This window comes from Ambystoma mexicanum, chromosome 14 (genome assembly GCF_040938575.1).
Source record: "Ambystoma mexicanum isolate Mex_15411 chromosome 14, UKY_AmexF1_1, whole genome shotgun sequence".
NCBI classification, from domain to species: Eukaryota; Metazoa; Chordata; class Amphibia; order Caudata; family Ambystomatidae; genus Ambystoma; species Ambystoma mexicanum.
Window position 1 is genome coordinate 117,460,403 of NC_090940.1, and position 20,286 is coordinate 117,480,688.

Genomic DNA, 20,286 nt, shown 5'->3' on the forward strand with positions numbered 1-20,286 from the left:
ATACGGCCGGGAGAGCGGACTCTAATTCGGCAGACAGGACACCCAACCATCCGTACAACAAATCGGCGCTCGGAGCCAGGGGAGGAGGGGAGCCACGGCCCGAAAAAAAAGGAAACACCCGGAGCAGTGGTTGGAGATCCAGGAAGGGATACGTGCGCACAGAGGAGGACATCCAGGAACCGACGACCCCGGGCACGGTCGGATCCGAAATAACTGAGGGCTGGGCCGCACCAAGCAAGCCCCGGCGGCATAATGCCAAGTCGGAAGACGGAGGGGAAGGCAAAGCAGACCAGCATAGAAACGTTCACTACACCACCTGGAAATAAACAACCTGCCCAGCCCACTATGGCAATGGCCTCCTCGGCTACTGGACAACAAGCGGGAAACACTACGGAAGGACCGATCCTGGAGGCCATAGCCGCTCTGCAAACATCCCTTGAAGCCAAGATGGACGCGGCGATAAGGGCCCTCAAGGCTTCCTTGGAGAACAAACTCGACACTGTCATGGTTGATGTGGGCCTTCTTCAGCAGGACGCCAGAAACTTGACAGAAAGAGTAACAACGACAGAACAGCAAGTGCAGCAAAACACCACGGACGTCGCGGCCACACAAGCACAAATGTCGGATGCAGTACGGAAGATCAAGATCCTGGAACAAAGGGCTGAGGACGCGGAAGGAAGGGCACGAAGGAACAATATTCGTATAATCGGGCTTCCGGAGGGTGAAGAAGGCAGAGATCCCACAGAATATGTCGAATCTATGCTGCTCCAAGAGATTGGTGCCGGATCACTGTCCCAGGGCTTTGCGGTTGAGAGGGCACATAGGGCATTGACCAAAAGACCACGGCCGGGTGCCCCCCCAAGAGCGATGATTGCCAAGATCATGAACTTTAGGGACAGGGAGAAGATACTAACATTCTCAAGAGAAGGGGGAGAGATTATAAGGAACTCCTCTAAGATCGCTATTTACCCTGACTATACGGTCGTGGTCCAGCAACAAAGAGCAAGATTCAGCCCAACCAAAGAACGTCTCAGGTCGGCAGGAGTGCGATACATGTTCCTATATACGGCCAAACTTAAGGTACTACACCAAGGGAAATCATGGTTCTTTGACTCAACGGAAGAAGCCCACATATGGATGGACCAGCAGAGCCTCCCCAAGCAGGGACAGAGAAACTTGAACAATAATGAGAATCAGCCCCGGTGAAAAGGAGCACAGACTCCCAGGAACAAGACGTCAAGGTGATTTGACCAGGCCAGATGCATAGCACGAAGGAGCGACTCGCTCTAACCCATCTGGGATGGCACAGGAAAACCACCCCCCAATTCAGAAAGTTCTACAAGTTTGGATGCCAGTTTGGAGGCATCACGCTGTGGCGAGCCAGTCCCTCTTCCAGCGACAGAGCAAGAGAAGCGGCGAGGCCCGAGCAGGGGGAGGGTGGCTGGGCGTTTGTTTGAAAGTTATGGTTTATGTGTAGGTTGGCTGTAGGCAGGGCCGGCTGGCCCACGGCGCCAAGGGTGGAAGGAACAATGTATATGTACATGAAACAGCTCAAGTGAGCAGGTACCAGGTCAACAGACCGCAATGCCAAGAAGGAAATCACCCCAAGCGCAGGGGCAAAAAAGACATAGGGGAAAGAGGTACGCCCCGAAGACCGGACAGAAAAAGGGAAAAAACAAGGGAAAACACGAATGGAAGGCCATGGGACAACGGAGCCAGAGTGAACACTACAAATATGGGTCTTGACGAAATAACTATAGCAACCTGGAATGTATGAGGACTCAATGCTTATGTCAAAAGACTCAGGGTGTACGCCTGGTTGAACAGAATGAAAGTCAAGATAGCAATGCTACAAGAGACCCATCTGACAGCGGATAAACAGGCCAGGGCGAACAAGAAATGGGGAGGACAAGTATACAGCACAACATACTCAAACTATGCAAGGGGAGCATTAATATGGATTGCACCGGGAGTACCGTTCCAGCTAATAAAGCAGGAAAGTGACCAGGAGAGAAGAATGGTGCTGGTGCACGGGATGCTTGAAAGCAGGGAAATATGCTTGATCAACACCTACGCCCCAAACCACGATGCCACTGCCTTTTTTAGGAATCTAGCGCCCAAACTGGCTCAGTACAGGGGAGCCATGTTCATTTGGGCCGGAGACTTTAACTGCACCTTGAACCCGCTTCTAGACAGGTCGGACGACAAGCACAAGAAGCCAGCACCCCCTGCCAGGGAGCTTCACAAGACCCTCACACGATTGCAGCTGGTGGACGTCTGGAGGCAGGTACATGGAGATGGGAGAGGGTACACACATTATAGCGCACCCCACGGGGTATTTACACAAATAGATTACCTATTCACTGGCAGTGACTCTCTGATAGAATTCACGGGAATCGACATTACAGTGAGTTGGAAATGGTTACTGAGCGTCCTCGACCACTTTGGTTTGGGGGAGGGATTTCTCAGATGGATTAGATTGTTGTACAGGGACCCTAGAGCGAGAGTAAAAACGGGAAGGCAAATCTCAAAAGCTTGGAGGATATACAGGGGAACCAAACAAGGCTGCCCTCTGTCACCGATGTTGTACATACTGGCTTTGGAGCCGTGGGAGGTCTTCCTCCGGGCAGAGTATGGGGACACAGGGATTGACATAGACGGGTGGTCCATCAGATCTCGCTGTACGCGGATGACATCCTTCTTTTCGTTGAAAATCCGCGCGCCAACCTAGCCTGCCTACTGGAGGCGGCGGATGCATACGCCAGACTTTCAGGGATAGCCATCAATAGAGAGAAATCAGTCTTTTTCCCCTTCGCTGACTTAAGACAGGTCCCCCGAGACAGACTCCCAGATATGGGGATAGCTTGGGCTCCGGGCTCCTTCCGATATCTGGGAATAGAGATACACCATAACACTGCAGAGTCACACAAATATAATACACAGGCAGCCCTAGATAGAATACAAAAGGCCATGGGTTTCTGGGAGACACTCCCATTGGGGATGATAGGGAGAGCGGCCATCCTGAAAATGGTAGTACTCCCACGGTTATTATACTATTTCACGAACATTCCCCATGCCATACCCAGAGCTTTCTTCACAAAGTTGAACACAATGACACGGAGGTTCCTATGGGGAGGGAGGAGGTGTAAAATTGCCATGTCAACATTGCAGAGGGGCCAGGAGGAGGGGGGCATCAGGGTGCCGCACTTCGAAAGATACTACCTGGCAGGGCAACTCCAATACGTAGTTAAATGGCTGGGAGAAGATGAATCAATGGACAAAATACTCTTCCAACCAGCACTGAGATCCTTTTATCTATGGGAAATCCTATGGATAGACAAACCTCTGCTCAAGCCCCTACCCAACATGCTTAGGTTAGCAACAGAGCTCTGGTCGAGGGCATGGAGACTCCAGGGCACCAAAGACCCTTGCTCGCTGCAGATTCCACTAGCGGGAATAATAGGCAAGGACACAAAAACACTAGCAATGTATAGATCCCACTGGGAAGCCAAAGGAATAGCGCAAATATGAGATTTGAGGAGGGAAGACCAATGGCCGGAGTTCAGAGATATGGTGGAAGAATATGACACACACGAAGGCCAATTCCTTCTATATAATAGAATGATGCTGACAATCAGGAAGAGGTGGCCGGAGTGGCCAGAACAAGAGGATACAGGAGGAGAACTAGATGCATGCTATGATATATCGGAAGGGGGACATACAACCTCCAGGCTATACAAACAGTTGCTAAAATCCAAGAATTCACAAGTCCTACGAACGAGAGGGAGATGGGAGGACGAACTAGGAAGACCCCTCAGTGATCATGAATGGGCTGGGGTGCTGAGATACCCCAAAAAAGTATCAAGGAACGCAAGGTTCAAGCAAGCACAATTATACACTACACACAGGGTGTACCTCACACCTAAGAGAATGAATGGGATGCTGCTGGGAGATCCCCGCACATGCCTCCGCTGCCCGGAAGAGGATGCAGACATGATACACATGTTCTGCACCTGCCCAGTGATACAGGTCTTTTGGGGTGGAATCAGAAGCAAGGTGGCGGGAAGTGGACTCCAAATACAAGCGGGAAATCCAGAAATGTATCTGCTGGGCCTCTTCCCAAGAGGAGGCAAAAATAGGTCGCACCTCGCGAAAATGAAGGACTTGATATGCATACTAGCTAAACGGCGGATAGCGATGGCTTGGAAAATGAGAGAGGGCACGAGGATAGACTCATGGTGGGCAGATTTTCAGAAATGGGCGATGACTGAAATGGCGGTGTGGATGAGGGCAGTACAGAAAGGTGAAGGGGAAACAGGACAAAAAATAATGGCATGGAACTCACTGATGCAGAGCTTATTTGAAAACAGGGAGGAGAGCGGAGAGGAAGAGCCGGGAGGGGAGGAGGAGCGGGAAAGGGGAAAACACAGGCCAAACCTCCAAGCAAGGGTGGCCACGAACTAAGACACTTTCAAAACCACTACAGTATTCGAGCTCTGATGATCTAGTTCGATGGAACTGTCAGTATCCATACCTCTGGCTCCGCATGGACTGCCATGAATGGTTGTATTGGAGAGGAGGCATCAGCAACTCCCTGAAACACAGTACTTGCATTAGTATGGTTTTCAATATTGGAAACATAACACACATTTGGGTATCGACGGCACAGGTACATATAAAGAGATAACCACAAATGATGCATTGTCTAAAAGAATCAAGGAATATCTAAATAAGATCAGATTTCATTGACTTATTTCTCCAATTTCTTTACATCTGCATCACCTACAAGGGATGTTGTAATTGTAGAGGAAGCTCCGTCGTCTCCCTGAAACACAGTATTTGCATTAGTATGGTTTTTAATATTGTAAACATAACACACACTTGGGGTCGACGGCACAGGTACATATAAAGAGATAACCACAAATAATGCATTGTCTAAAAGAATCAAGGAATATCTAAATATGATCAGATTTCATCGACTTATTTCTCCGATTTATTTACATCTGCATCATCTAAATGGGATGTTGTTATTGTAGTGGAAGCTCCGTCGTCTCCCTGAAACACAGTACTTGCGTTAATAGGGAAGAAACTATAGCAAATGGAATCACGTTATATGATGACGCTCGATGGAGCTGTCAGTATCCATACCTCGTGCTGCCGAAGAATATGTAGCGATGTTGTAAATGTAGTGCGCACTTCCGAAAGCTGTTGCGCCGATTCGTGTACGCAAGGTCCCGCTTCCACTTCCCCTGGAATTACTTGAATGTCAGGCTACGCATCAAGTGCAGGGGTTGACGCTCCATCCACTGCCTGAAAGATAGTACTTGCATTAGTAAGGATTACAATATTGAAAACATAAGACACACTTGGGGTCGACCGCACAGGTACATATCAATGGCTAACCACGAATGAAACATTGTGTAGAACAATCAGACGACAAGTATTACAGCTCTGATGATCTAGTTCGATGGAGCTATCAGTATCCAAACCTCGTGCTGCTCAAGAACATCTAGGGATGTTGTCAATGTGGTGGACGCTTCAACATCTCCCTGAAAGACAGTACTTGCATTACTATGGATAACACTATTCATAACTGAAAACAAACACCAGTGAACGATAACTAAGGTGTATATCAATTGGAAAGCACTAACCAAACATTCGGTAAAATAATTACACGATACAATAAAAATATTACTTGACATGCATAAAACAAGTCTGTAGTGAAATAGCCAAGTAAGTTTACCTGATACGCGCTAGAAGTGGTTGATAACTGCAAGCATGTCACGGATATAGAATGTTCTTGCTTCAGATTCAAGGGATAGTCAAGCAGTTGTAAAGGTAAATGATTGATTGATAATGAAATGCCAATATTAAAAATTGCCATGTAAGGAGACAGAATACTTGAGAGTAATGCTATTGAAAATGCGCAATATAGCACAGTTCCCTGTGCCCATATATAGATTTCGTTTGTGGGTTATGAAATCGAAAAAGAATATGTTGATAAATGTCATTATTCAAAAAGCTATACACTCATATCAATGTCGAAAGTATTACAAGGGACACAACACCTAAAATATCAATGAATCCATTTGGCTGTTTACACTACTTGACTCACCAGTGGCGGAATGTGGACGAATAGAGTGGGAATAGCGTTTGCGAGCAATTTTCGTGTCGTTCGCCGTTTATTCTTCTTTGTTACCCAAGATGTTTTTTACATGTTCGAGGAAAAGTGCCGGCTGCAGATGCGGTATCAATCACCCCTCTTGTCCTCTAAGACTTGTTGGACTCTACTTTCCAGCTCATCCAGTGGATATCCGCAATGTCTGACCCATGCTCTTATTCGATCAACAGTTTTCGGGAATACATGCAATGTAGTGCCTTCAGATTTAGCCTGGGTCTTCGAAGGGCAACCGCTAATCGAACAGGCAGGCATTGTTGAAAATTCTGAAAAGTAAATATCGACATTATTATACAATCTTGATGAGTAAAAATGTGATACAAAAGTAAATGAACCATACAATTTTCAATGCAAGGTTTGTTTTGGTCGCAGGAACTATACCAGTTCATCATGTGCGGCTTAGCATTTGCATAAATTGCAGACATTTATAAGTGATGTGACTAAACTCTGAACATGTGACTCGTCCCTTCGATGTTCTGTCTTGCAGAGAAGGAAACATGGTTACATTATAGACTGGACCCCCGAAGGATGCAATTCGATGACAATTAACACAGATGAAAATAAATAGATCTATTGATAGCATAACAATGGAAACTCAAGTCAATATCAATGAGACCAATGAACATAGAACTATTGAGTCCTCTACTCGCAAATAGATAGAAATTTAAAAATCAGCGAAATATGACTAGGATACATGGCCTTACCTTGACCAACAAACAGTTGGATTCAGCAAGCAGAACAGTATGTTGCAGGAGAACAGGTAGATGGCCACAGGTAGCACACTGACGAGTTTGCTCGAAGCGTTCACTGAAGTTCATGGATAGCACGACGTCGAGCAGATTAGCATAGATCTCAGTGGTTCTCAGGTAGCACATTCAGGAGTTGACTTGCAAAGCACAAAGATGTTCTCATGAGACATATCAAGTGGTTTATAAAGTATTACAAACAGGGGTGTGTTTGTGATTGAATGATGTGTGTATGTCGTGGTATTATGTGGATTGCTGGGGGGCGGCCTGCTTCAAGGGGGAGCCCTGCATGGAGACACAGAGTTTGAGGAGGCCATGTGAGCGATGGGCCCTTGGCGTGGGATACCTTTTGAAGTGTACATGCTGTTTGGCACCGTGGCCGTTCGCGCCCCTGACAGCCCCCCTGTCAGCGCGCATCCACTGGCGCAAACCGCCTTTGATAGAGGGGGGTGGGATGGATGTGCCTGGGGCGTGCAGATAAGGCACAGGAAGACTGCTGAATGGAGACACACTTATGTGGATTGCAGGGGGGCGGCCTGCTTCAAGGGGGAGCCATGCCTGGAGACACAGAGTCTGAGGAGGCCATGTGAGCAATGGGCCCTTGGCGTGGGATACCTTTTGAAGTGTACATGCTGTTTGGCACCTTGGCCGTTCGCGCCCCTGACAGCCCTCCATGGCAGCGCGCATCCACTGGCGCAAACCGCCTTTGATAGAGGGGGTGGGATGGATGGGCCTGGGGCGTGCAGATAAGGCACAAGAAGACTGCTGAATGGAGACACACATGATTCATTTAAAAAATCCAAACAACCGTTGTTAAAATATATGTGATGTTTTATTTTGTTTCTTTTTTTGATGGCACAAAAATACAAAACTTTACACATTGTACAGGTCAGGTTGCAGCACAGCGAGGGAAAATCCCCTGTACTGACCGCTGTCACTCGGGAAAGTTTCTCATATGGCACGAACGGCACAGGCGGGTATTACTCTTCGAACACGGTGTCCAAGCCTCCCGTGAAGCCACCATGTAAAGGAACAATAGGCCACCAGCCGGTACCACCTGTGAAAAATAATGATACAAACTGTTTTTAAATGACCAAGATAAGTTGATTAAACGTTTGTTGTCAATGACAATTCTTGTAACTAATGGCATTCTGCTTGGACAAATGCTATCTAGACACTGCACACTATTGAACGACTTTCATGTGTTACAATGATATGTAGATGTAATTTTGGATATAGGAGACGACCATGAAATAGTAGTGGCATCACAAGCAGATTATACTTACTCGTTACTCGGATTACGAGGACGAACAGTTGCGCGAAGTTCGTGCATTAGCACCATCATTATCCTCAACACGGACCGTGTGAGGCAGGCTGCCCTGAAGTCTGGCAGCTCTGTGATGCATTGCGGTCGTGGCTCGCCTTCCGAAATGTAGGCCACGCATCCCGAGTTTTCACAGCAGCAGCAGTTCTCCTCCTCGGTTGGCATTAGCTCGCACCGATTGCATGTGCACCAGGTGGAAACACCGTCCATGCAACTAGGTCCAGTGTCTTCATCCGTTGATTCGTCCTGCCAACTGCCATCCGAAGCCCCATCGTTTTCGCGTGTTTCCCTTTCCAGTAGTTCCTCCTCGGTATACTCGGGCTCGAACATGTAGGGCATTATTGTAGCCATTGTGTGGTAAACAAACTAAAATAATGTATAGCGATGGTACAGGTGTTCACACGGGCTACAAGCGGCAAAGGTAGCTGACCAGAGCACAGAAACGAGTCACAGAATACTCAAAGTAACACAGAGAGAGTAATGGAATCGAAAATCTGCTGCTGTGTGTTGTGAAACGGTCTGTTTATACTTATTGAGGAAAGAGGCGTCTTGCCATTTCCATGACGACACGTCATTAGCTGAAGCGAAGCGATTGTTGATACGAGACGTGCTTCGGCGTTGTGAAATGGGCGGTACGCGTCTGCTGATGACAGGCTCAGAGGCAGGGGATATGATTTAGTGCCGCAAAAGCAGGTCAGCCAGGGCAATGGGGCAAGTGATAGGATTATCACAAAATGGCAGCGCCCTGGTGCCTGTTTTCGTGTGCGTTTAATGGATGAAAACTCGGGTAAGGTCCATAGGAAATTTTTCTAAAATCGAGCGACTTAGGCTTAAAAACACATGGCCGACCCGTAGGGACAATAAAAAAATTTGACCGAACCATTCCTTTAACAATTACAGACAGAAAGCCTACAAGACATGTCGAGGCAGGGTTGTAGTAAACATTTAACACAATCAAGCATTTCCACGCAAAATCAACAGAATCCCACCAAGTAATTTTCATGGCCAAGATATCCCTGCACCCCAAAGAGAGATTTTCAACCCTTGAAAACTTGAACCTGGGGACACATGCCACGCATTTATTAAGCCAACAAAAGGTCTTCCTCATTGCCCTTTTGTTCGGGCTCATATAGCCGTTAGGCCTGCAGGCGATTTGGCGCTCTATCAAGAATTAAAATAAATAAATAAATAGCACTGAAAACCCATTGACCATCAGGGTATCTAACATAAGAGTTTCTTGTAGGTAAATCAAAGCATCCCCTTCCCAAATATCACCATTAATACAGAGGTGGTGAAACCCACGCGTATTCCACGAGAGCACTCTGATACATGGATTTCCTTTAGGTCCCTCAGTTGCCAGTTTATGCTCATGGAGGGAATTAATCACATGTGCCCAATCATATGACACTGTACGCTTGTCCTGATGCCACGGCCCTACAGCGGTTATACTAGTAGTAGCCACTTTAAAGTTAATAAGCAGTGGTTCACGTGGCTTAAGCTCAGGTCCATCACCTTGTACTTCCCTCGACGCATCAAGCAACACATGTTCAGCTTCTTCTGACAACAGGTAGCCCATGTAACGCACACAGTGTAACTCTGCCACAACTAGCTTTTTAATCAATTGAGAGTAGAAGCCCACTTTCACCACGTCTACCCGTTCGAACCCAAGAACCAATATTCTGGCAAAAGCTTTTGATGTTAATGATTGTAATGATGGAATGTCTCTAAACAATGCAAGGATATATCTGCGATTCATCGGGTAGGACCTGTTGACCTTAAACAAACGTTTGATTGATATGTAAGCCAAATCTTCCCCCAATCTCAATTGGTGCCCAACCGGGTTCTATGGAAGCTTGAAAGCTGGTGCCCTAATTGGGCCTTCATGGAGTCGACAATTTTGACTTGACAGTCTGGATGGCCCCACCCGCCTCATGGCTCTAATCCTCCTTTCTTCCATAGTACTAGAATCAGGACACGCTTCTAAGTGAGCCTGAGAGATATGAAGAGATGGCACAAAATGAGGGGCTGTTGTCTTGAGCATCACCGCAGGCTGAACCATTCCCGATGTAGAGGGGTAACAAATGGCCCCATCCGAGATTCCAGCAGAGCTCAAATTAGAGACAACAGAATCATGTACCACACCCGGACCCAAGTCAGTATCAGAGACTCCAGATTCCACTCAATAGCAGGAATATGTCAAAAGAGGTTGTGAGTGATAGTTTTATCTTTGGGCTTAAAATAAGCCATATTTAGACCATTAGTCTTAATTTCGGGGTTCAAAATTTGGGTTTGTTTGGGAACGCACATATTAGACGAACTTGCACACAATTCCCTTTTAGATAAAGACACCATTTTTACATTCCGTGAGGAATTAGCAATATTTGACACTGCAGGGAAACATCATCCTCCGGGAATACTTCGATCTGTGCCTTAACAGAACGTAAGAACTTTAAAGAGCTTTTTTTTTTATTCTGCACAGGCAAGACACTTAGCTTTTTGGCGTTTTTCGCTTTCTTGTTTTTATTTTTCGGACCACAGACTGGAGAGGCAGAGATCCCCATGCTGGAACCAGCTCAGCAAAGGATTCTGCCACCCCAGGGATGGCACCGAGAGGCGCCATTACAGTAGCCTCAACTATACGGCACCCCTCATCACTAGCAAGTGTTAATGGATCTATGGAAACCACTGCCGAGGGGGGGAATTCTGCCAACTCCAGCAGATCCTCTGACACCCCCCTCGGTAAGGATGCCTCAAAAAAACGACATTTGGGAAGCAGTGGGGATAGAATCGCTAGTACATTGTACATCCCCCTGGCGTTTACTGCCATTAACATGAAAAATACCAGATGCCATGATAAAACCATCAATAAAATTCATTTTTGCAGACAAGTCTTTTTTTTTTTTTTAAACTTTATTTTTGAATTTTACATACCCTCGAAATACAATCGCACCAACAAGGTGCACAATCAAAACTTGAAGAAAAGGAAACGGGAGGGGTAAAAGGTGGAGGGTTGGTAGAAAAGGAAGGGAAGAAAGAAAGGAAAAAAAAACTTCATAACATTACCCATTAACTGTTTCCCCCCCCACCGAAGCCGCCCCTTCCCCTCCCACCCCGCATGAAATTAGAGCCCAATTTAAGTCTTCATCAGTGTCCGAAATGTAAGGTTCAGAGGGATGTGGAGGGTCTCAGTTCCCTAGTCTCCTTTCAGGTGCCAGATGAATCCGAGCCTACAGATTCATTACAGATTCATACAGATACAGATTCGATACAGATTCGATACAGATTCATTACTGTTTAGCAGATATGCGATATACGGTCCCCAGATGTCTGGGAGGTGTGCATGCAATGGTAGGGTTCTTATAAATTCGCTTTCCACATTCTGGCAGTATGTTATCAAGTTTGGGTAGTGGGCCCCGGCCCTACGACATGGCGATCCTCCTCCGGCCTTGCACCAGAAGGAGGGTCGCTAATTTACGTGATGCAGCTTGAAGGTATTTAGTGAGACCCAGGAGTGGCCCCAGCGGAAGCGGGGTCACCTGTTCGCCTATGATGTCAGCAGTTATTTGTAAGACTGAGTTCCAGAAACGTCGTATTCCGGGGCAGTCCCAGGCCAAGTGGAGGAAGTCCGCATGAGCCGCTGCGCATCTTTCGCATTGGGGCGACGTGTCTGGATGATGTTTATGCTTCTTGACTGGGGTATAGTATATTTGGTGTACAAAGTTAAAATGTATTAATTTGTAACGAGTATTCAGTGCGACCTTTTGGGTTTGGTTTAGGATATAGGACCAAACTTCTGTGGATATCGTCTCCTGAATGGCAGTATCCCAATTTTGCTGGGTTTTAGTGTTGGGTTTCCCAATATCGGCCACCATGGATTTATATAACAGCGAGACCAATCTCCCTTCCCCCTGCGCCTGAATTGTGTTATGTAGTAACTCCCAGGTGGGGGGTTGTTTAGGAAATGAGGGAAATAACTTGTGTAAGGTATGGCGTAATCTAAAATACAGGAAAACATCTAGGGAAGTATTGCCCCCCCTATCTTTGGCCATTTGTGGGGTTAGAAAGGTGCCCTCAGGGAACAGGTCTCCGAGTGAGTGGACATTGACCTTGTCAGCCCATATTAGAAACACTTTTTCGTTTGTGAGGGGAATGCCGGGAATAAATCTGATTGGAAGTAGAGGGGAGAATCTCACGCCTACTCCATATTTGGTCGCCATCTTTTTCCAGATTGCGTATGTAGACAAGACTGTGTTAAGCGTGTTATATGGGACTGGGATTTGGCTTATAATGACCGCGCTTAGCAGGTCAGGTGAGGCCAGGGCTCGTTCCACTTGCACGTGGGCGAACAAAATGATCTGAGTACCAATAGCTCAGGAAGTGAGCCTGGGCCGCCCAATAGTATTTTTCTATATCTGGGAGTGCCAGACCCCCCTTGGATGTTGGCAACACCAGAGTGCTATACGCGACACAAGCCGGTTTACCTGCCCATATGAGCTCTAGAACTGCCGTCCTGATTTTTTGGAGAAAGGATTTGGGAAGGAGTAGTGGGATGTTTATAAATAAATACAGAAGTTTAGGAAGAATGACCATCTTGATCAAGGATACTCTGCCCCATATCGTTAACGGTAATGATTTCCACCTATGGATACGCTCTTGCATTGAGTTTAGCGTTGTGACATAATTATCTTTGTAAATCTCATGATGGTTACGTGACATGTAAATGCCCAGATAGCGCACCTTTGAGTGCTCCTATTTAAAGCTGTGATCGTCAATAAATTCAGTTGTATTGGAGGTCAAGGGAAACACTACCGATTTGGAATGATTAATTTTTAGCCCTGACATTTGCCCGAATCTTATCACTTCGCGCATTACAGGGTTAAGATTCTCTTGGGGGTCACTGACAAACAATATGATGTCATCAGCGTAAAGAGAAACAATCAATCTGTGAGGACCTAGTTTAAGCCCTCGATGCAGTTGGTTTTCTCGTAATCTCGAAGCTAAAGGCTCCATGATGAGGGCGAATATCAGTGCTGAAAGCGGGCAGCCTTGTCTTGTTCCACGCTTTAGTGATATGCTCGTGGATCTAGTGTTACCCAGAGTGACGTATGACCGTGGGTCGTTATATAACAGAGACACTAACTTGATAAAGAAATTACCAAAGCCCATCTGTCTAAGCGTTGCGATCATGAATGGCCATTCAACAGAGTCGAACGCCTTCTCGGCGTCAGGAAGTACCGCAATTGCCTGCTGTGTTGGATCTATGGCCTTGATGACTCCGAACAGTCTTCTGATGCCTTATGTGGTACTGCGTCCTGGAATGAATCCGGCTTGGTCACCAATCACCAGGGCCGGCTTGAGAAGGAGTAGCCGTGTTGCAAGTATTTTGGCAAGAATTTTATTGTCCAGATTGATTAAGGAGATCGGCCTGTAAGATGCGCATTCATCTGCGGGTTTGCTGGCTTTATGTAGTACCATAACATTGGCTTCGCGCAGTGTGGGGGGAAGGCTTCCGTGCTCGACTGCTTCTTCGTAGACGCGGAGCAGGAGTGGGGCGAGGATGGGTGCGTGGGCTTTGTAAAACACTCCAATGAGCCCGTCAGGTCCTGGCGCTTTGGTGTTTGGAAGGGATTTTATTGCCTCCAGAATTTCTTCCTCTGTTCTCGGAGCATTTAGTGGTTCTCGCAGGTCTGCCTCCACCCAGTATAGCTCAGTGTCGTTAAGATACTCCTGTATAGAGTTCGGGTCTGAGTTACCTTTGGAACTGTACAGGTTCTGATAGAAATTCCGGAACGTGAGAGCGATTTCCTCCTCAGTATATACCCGCTGTCCTTGAGCGTCTTTGAAACATTCAACTCGTGTCAGGGTTTTGTCCATTGATAGTAGGCAGGCCAACAAGGTGCCTGGTTTTTGTCCCTCCCCATATTGCCGGATCTGGTGACCATGACCCAGGAATTTTATCTCCCGTTCGGCCGTTTCCCTGAACTTCAGAAGTTCCTCCTTTAGGTCGGCTTGAGTGAGAGAATTTGGAGCAATGAGAACTTGACGCTCTAGAGCTTTCAAACGCTTCTCACTACTTGCGAGCTCTCTCCGGATCAGACTTAGTATGCCGCTTTCTTTGGCCAGGCATATGCCACGGACAAAGCATTTTAGAGCTTCCCAAATGGTGCCGGGGGACTCGACAGAACCAACGTTTCTCTCGATAAAGGCCATTATTTCCTTGCGTAGTTCATCTGCAAAGACTGTGTCGGCGAGAGAGCCATGCTTGAATCTCCAGTTGAGTCCAGGAACTGTTGCGCTCGCTAGGGAGACGTTGAGTGTGACCATTGAGTGGTCGGACAGGGTGCGTGGCAAGATTTGACTCGTCCCCCAGACGAATGGGCTGTGGGAGGATACAAAGATATAATCAATCCGGGAACTGGTGTTGTGGACGGCAGAGTGGAATGTATAGTCCTTCGCGTCACGATTATGCTGCCTCCAGGTGTCAGTTAGGCCAAATGTCTGGCAGATCTCTTGAACTTGAGCGCTGGCTTTGGACGGGTTCCCCGCTGTGTTGTGGGATTTGTCTAGTCTGGGATCAATTGGTGTGTTGAGATCTGCTCCCCATATAATGGTTGCCGCATTGGTTTTTCCTAGTTGGGACATCACCCAGTTAAAGTTGTTTGGACCATCGGTATTCGGTGCGTAATAGTTCGCAATTACTACTTCCTTTCCCGCAATTATCCCCCTCACCAGTAGGGCTCTTCCCTCAGAGTCTTTCTGCGAGTCTATTACACTGAAGTTTGTTCTCCTATCTATTAAAATTGCGACTCCTCTGGCATAGGATGAGTATGATGAGAAATACCTATGGCAGCCCCAGGATCTGGCCCAGTGCAGTTCCGACGATGGCAGGAGATGTGTTTCCTGCAGTATGGCAATGTTGATTTTATGCCTTCGGAGATATTGTAAGAGTTTCCTTGTTTTCCCCGGCTGGTTACCACCACGAATGTTGCAGGCGGCGACCTTAAGTGTTGTCGCTGCCATCAGGGAGGTCTGGTGAATTTATATTTGATGGATTTGGATGATGTGACTGATGAATAGATTTATGCGAGATTCTGGAGAGCTTGGCTTCTGTTCGGGCAGCTTTGAGCTGCATGCTCATTGCGGGATGGGGGTGAGGGGTGAAAGGCGGCTGTTTTGAACTCAGATCCCTCCCTTGGGTGGGCAACCCCCAACAGGCCCACGACAAACAATCCCTTATAAACCAAACTGTCAACATTGCTGTGCAAGGGGCGCTAGTAGCCCTCCAAGACGAGGTTGCTCCTTCCCACTGTTGCATTTCTATTTCGTGGAGATGAATGTATTGCGTCGGCAGAGAGCGGGTGAATTTGATTTGTATTAGCTCCTAGCGATAGCTTTATGGCTGGTCTCTGCTCGGGCGGTTCCCTCTCTGTGGGAGACCATTGTTATGGGCAGGCCTACAGCCGTTACAATCCAGATAGTCACTTGTCTCTTCAGGAGTGTTGAAAAATTGGGTCTTCCCTTCGAATTGAATGCAGAGTTTCGCCGGGAATATCATTGAATACTGAATTTGGTTTTCCTGCAGTCTGCGCTTCACAGCTGTGAACGACCGTCTTTGTGTCTGGACTGCTTGTGAGAAGTCTGGGAAGAACTGTAACTTATCTCCATCGTATTGCAGATCTCCTTTGTCTCTTGCGGCCCTGAGGATTGCGTCATGATCCTTATAGTTCAGCAGCTTAGCTATAATGGGACGTGGGTTCGTCCCGAGGATCCGTCTTGAGTTAAGGGTATTCTGTGAGCTTGTTCAACTACAAAAAGCTTGGACAGGATATTAGGGCCGAACAAGTCAGTGCAGATCTTCTCTACGTGGTCCTCCATCTTGGTGGTCAATTGGTGCTCTCTGACTCCGACGATCCTTATATTATTGCGCCGGGAGCGACCTTCTAAGTCCTCATTTTTGGCTGTTACTATTTTCATCTGCGCTTCGAGTGAGGACACTCTGGTAGCCATGGCTGACGCCCCGTCGTCAAGGTCTGAGACCCTGTGATCGACTGCGTCTAGTCGGTTCGCATGCCCGTCCAGCCGGTGTTGGAGCTGGTCTACTTTGGCGGAAAGTGTGTCTAGTTTGCTACTCAGGCCTCCTATGCCGGCTTTGAGGTCAAGTAGTATTTCCCTGATATCGAAGTCCTGTGATTCTTCTCCGTCATGAGGTGGAGCCTGGGTGGGGGACTGAGACCTACTGTTAGGGGGGGCCATTTTGGTAGAGGAGCAGCTTTCAAAAGGCAGCTTTCTTTGCGATCTGTCTGGTTTCCCCATTCTTGTTGTGGACAGGCGCGTCCGCGACTCTGGAAGCTGTGTGGTGCTGGTCCGTGCGGTCGGGCAGGGCGATTGTATTTATAACTTGCTGGCGGAGCGAGCCGGCCTGGAGACAGGGCCTTGTGCCACCTCCTATGATATGGCGTCTTCGTTATGTGCCGGATATTTGCTGCTGGGTTGGGGGGAGGTGGCAGTGCTGTTGGGAAGTACGCTTCTGGGTTAGCACCGGAGGCCCAGCGCCACAGGAAATCTATAGCAATTCTCAGGGCTCGGGTCCATGTGAGGTGCCTCTGAATGGTGTCTGGGGTTCCAGGGCAGTGTTAGTCCCCATAGGACTTCATGGGGATATTTGAACCGGTCGTAATGTTGGCAGGAACTAAAACATTCACTTCAATGGCAACACTGAATTGGGAGGTGCAGTAACATGGCAGTATTTCCATTACCACCAAACATATCTGCAGTAATGGAACTACTACCAAATGTGCACTGCCCGCTAAACCCTTAATGAAGCCCAGTGTCCTAACAACAAGGGCTTCAGCAAAACTTTGCGAATCTAATTGAAATTATGAATTTCCCAATTACATCGCTTTCTTATTTGTGCCAGTTGAGACCTTTTGCTATAAATACATTAACTTGATTGAGTTTATGTAAATCTTTTTTTTTTATCTCTCTATTAGTATGTCATTAAATTAAATGACAGAAGAATCAAATACAGAAAGGAATAGTGAACCAGAGAACACAAATCAAAATTATTCAATTAAAGAACATATCAATAAACAAACAGCATAATCAAATGATCCCTCCGATATACTAAGAACATTTTCATTTTTGTAAACAATAAAAGAGCAAAATACAACAGTCAATAAAAACATTTAACATACAACATACACACAAACACCAACAACACACAGACACCAAACCAAGTCGCCCAAAAAGTATAATAGTGAGAAGAAAAACAAAAAATAAAATTATCTTTCCCCTCTTCTTTTCCCCTTCCATATCTCTTTTCCTTTCCTCTTCCTTTTAACAGTACACCATTTCTACCCACTCCTCATACTAATCCGCAGCCTGTATAGTCAATCATACAAGACATTGAATGGACCCCAAAACAGATTGTACACCTCTTCCTTGTCTTTCACTCTCAATGAAAACTTTTCAAAATTCGATAAGGTGCACAAATCAACTAACCAATCTTCAACTTTAGGCTTCTTCCTAGTTTTCCAAACTCGAAGGATCAGTCTTATGGCCACCAATAAAGCCTTATTTATCCAACCACTATATTTCAAAGAACACCTACACCTACGTCGATGTAGAAATAAGATAATGTTCCCACCCGATCTCTGTAAAGCTACATCCAAAATTAAATCAATTCTATCAATCACATCAGTCCAGAAAGTCCGAACTCTAGAGCAATCCCATAGAAGATGCATAAGGGTACCAACATCATTTCCACATCCCCAACATAGATTATCAGTTTGTAACCCCAGTTTATACATTTTAACTGGTGTCCCGTACACCTTACCCACCACCTTCTGTCTAATCAGACGCAAGTTCAAATCCATACCCACATTGGCACTTAACCTAAGAATATCCTTCCATTCCCTGTCCGTAAAATACATATTTAGATCATCCGACCAGACCACACCATTCTCAATTTATCCCACGCCGCAACCTGTTTATCTTCCACTTGCATAAAGGTCATATATGTACGCACAGAATATTCTTGTCCTGTAAGCAATTGACACAGTGCGGGTTTGATTCCCAATGAATTGCCAATCATCCTTTTCCTAAGATAAATCAGGGAGCTCAGGTCTTCATATTTTTATCTTTCTCTTTCATGCAACCCATATTTCTTCTGTATGTCCCCAAATGCCAAAAGATCATCACCATCCAATATATCACCTATTGTCAAAACCCCCTTCAGAACCCAATTTTGCCAAATCAAACATCTATCATTAAATTGTAAAATCTCATTGTGCCAAAGAGAAGCATCTTCACTAAAACCATACGACTGGCTATTCTCTCCAAACCACCCCTGCACGGTTTGCCTGGTTGCCACTATAGACTTCAACTTTAATCTATTAACCGACATATTGCCCATGGTATAAAGGCTATTTAAATGCTACGGATTGCAAATCCCTCTCTCCATGCGTAGCCATATAGCACCTGCGAAGTCATCATTTGTATAATAATAAGTACCCTTCTTGAGCAGGAAAGCCTTACAGTACTTATATGAGTCAGGATATCCAAAACCTCCTTCATCCATACCTTGCATCAGCATAAATCTAGGGATCCGTGGCTTCTTACCCAACCCCCACAAGAAACATTGAAAAATCTTTTCAATTTGCTTAACTTTAATCTATTAACCGACATATTGCCCATGGTATAAAGGCTATTTAAATGCTACGGATTGCAAATCCCTCTCTCCATGCGTAGCCATATAGCACCTGCGAAGTCATCATTTGTATAATAATAAGTACCCTTCTTGAGCAGGAAAGCCTTACAGTACTTATATGAGTCAGGATATCCAAAACCTCCTTCATCCATACCTTGCATCAGCATAAATCTAGGGATCCGTGGCTTCTTACCCAACCCCCACAAGAAACATTGAAAAATCTTTTCAATTTGCATAGTCTGTTTTTTGGAAATCAATAACGGAATCGACTGGATTATATATAACATTTTTGGTAATAAAATCATCTTTATCGCATTTATCTTCGCCCATAATGATAACTGAAGTCTTTCCCATCGTCTTATTGGATATATAATTTTATCCACTAGTTTATCAACATTATATTGCATAATTTTCTTCAAATCACCAATGATATACACACCAAACATATTTAACATACTCAGGGGACCATTTGCATTTCCATACCTTCGAAATATCCTTACTACACTCATTAGACAACGGGAATATCTCAGTCTTATCCCAGTTTATTTTATGGCCCGAAATCTCACCCACTTCTTCAAACATCAGTTTCAGAACCAATCCACATTGTTCAGGATTAGACAACAGGACCAGCATATCATCCGCATAAGACAATAATTTAACTTCCACACCTCCAACACACAAACCTTTAATTTCTCCACATTGCCTAATATAAGCCGCCAAAGGCTCAAGTGCTAAATCAAACAAAAAAGGCTATAAAGGGCATCCTTGCCTCGTGCCCTTGGATAAAGAGAAAGAGTCCAATATTAAACCATTTATAGTCACCTTTGCTTTAACCTCATAATAAATACACTTAATCATTGTCATAAAGGTTGGTCCAAAAACCATTTTTAATAAAGTGCATTCCAAAAACCTCCAATTAAATCGAACAAAAGCTTTCTCCGAATCAAAAAACCCAATTATCCCTTTCGATTTTTTATTATGATGTATTCCAATGACATCTAAAACAGTCCTTATATTATCATATCCATATCTGCCCAGGATAAAACCCACTTGAGACTCATCCACTAGATCACCCATATTATCCATAAGCCTATTCGCCCAAATTTTTGTAAATGTCTTCAAATCCACATTCAACAGCGAAATAGGTCTATACTTACTGCACTTCCTGTGATCTCGATCAGGTTTAGGAATGACAGTAATCATCACTTCTGACATTGAATCGCATACCCTTCCTGACTTTAAAAATTCATTAAAGAGGACACATAAAATAGGCAATATTTGCTCAACACTATAAAATTCTGAAATAATCCCATCCGGCCCTGGCGATTTT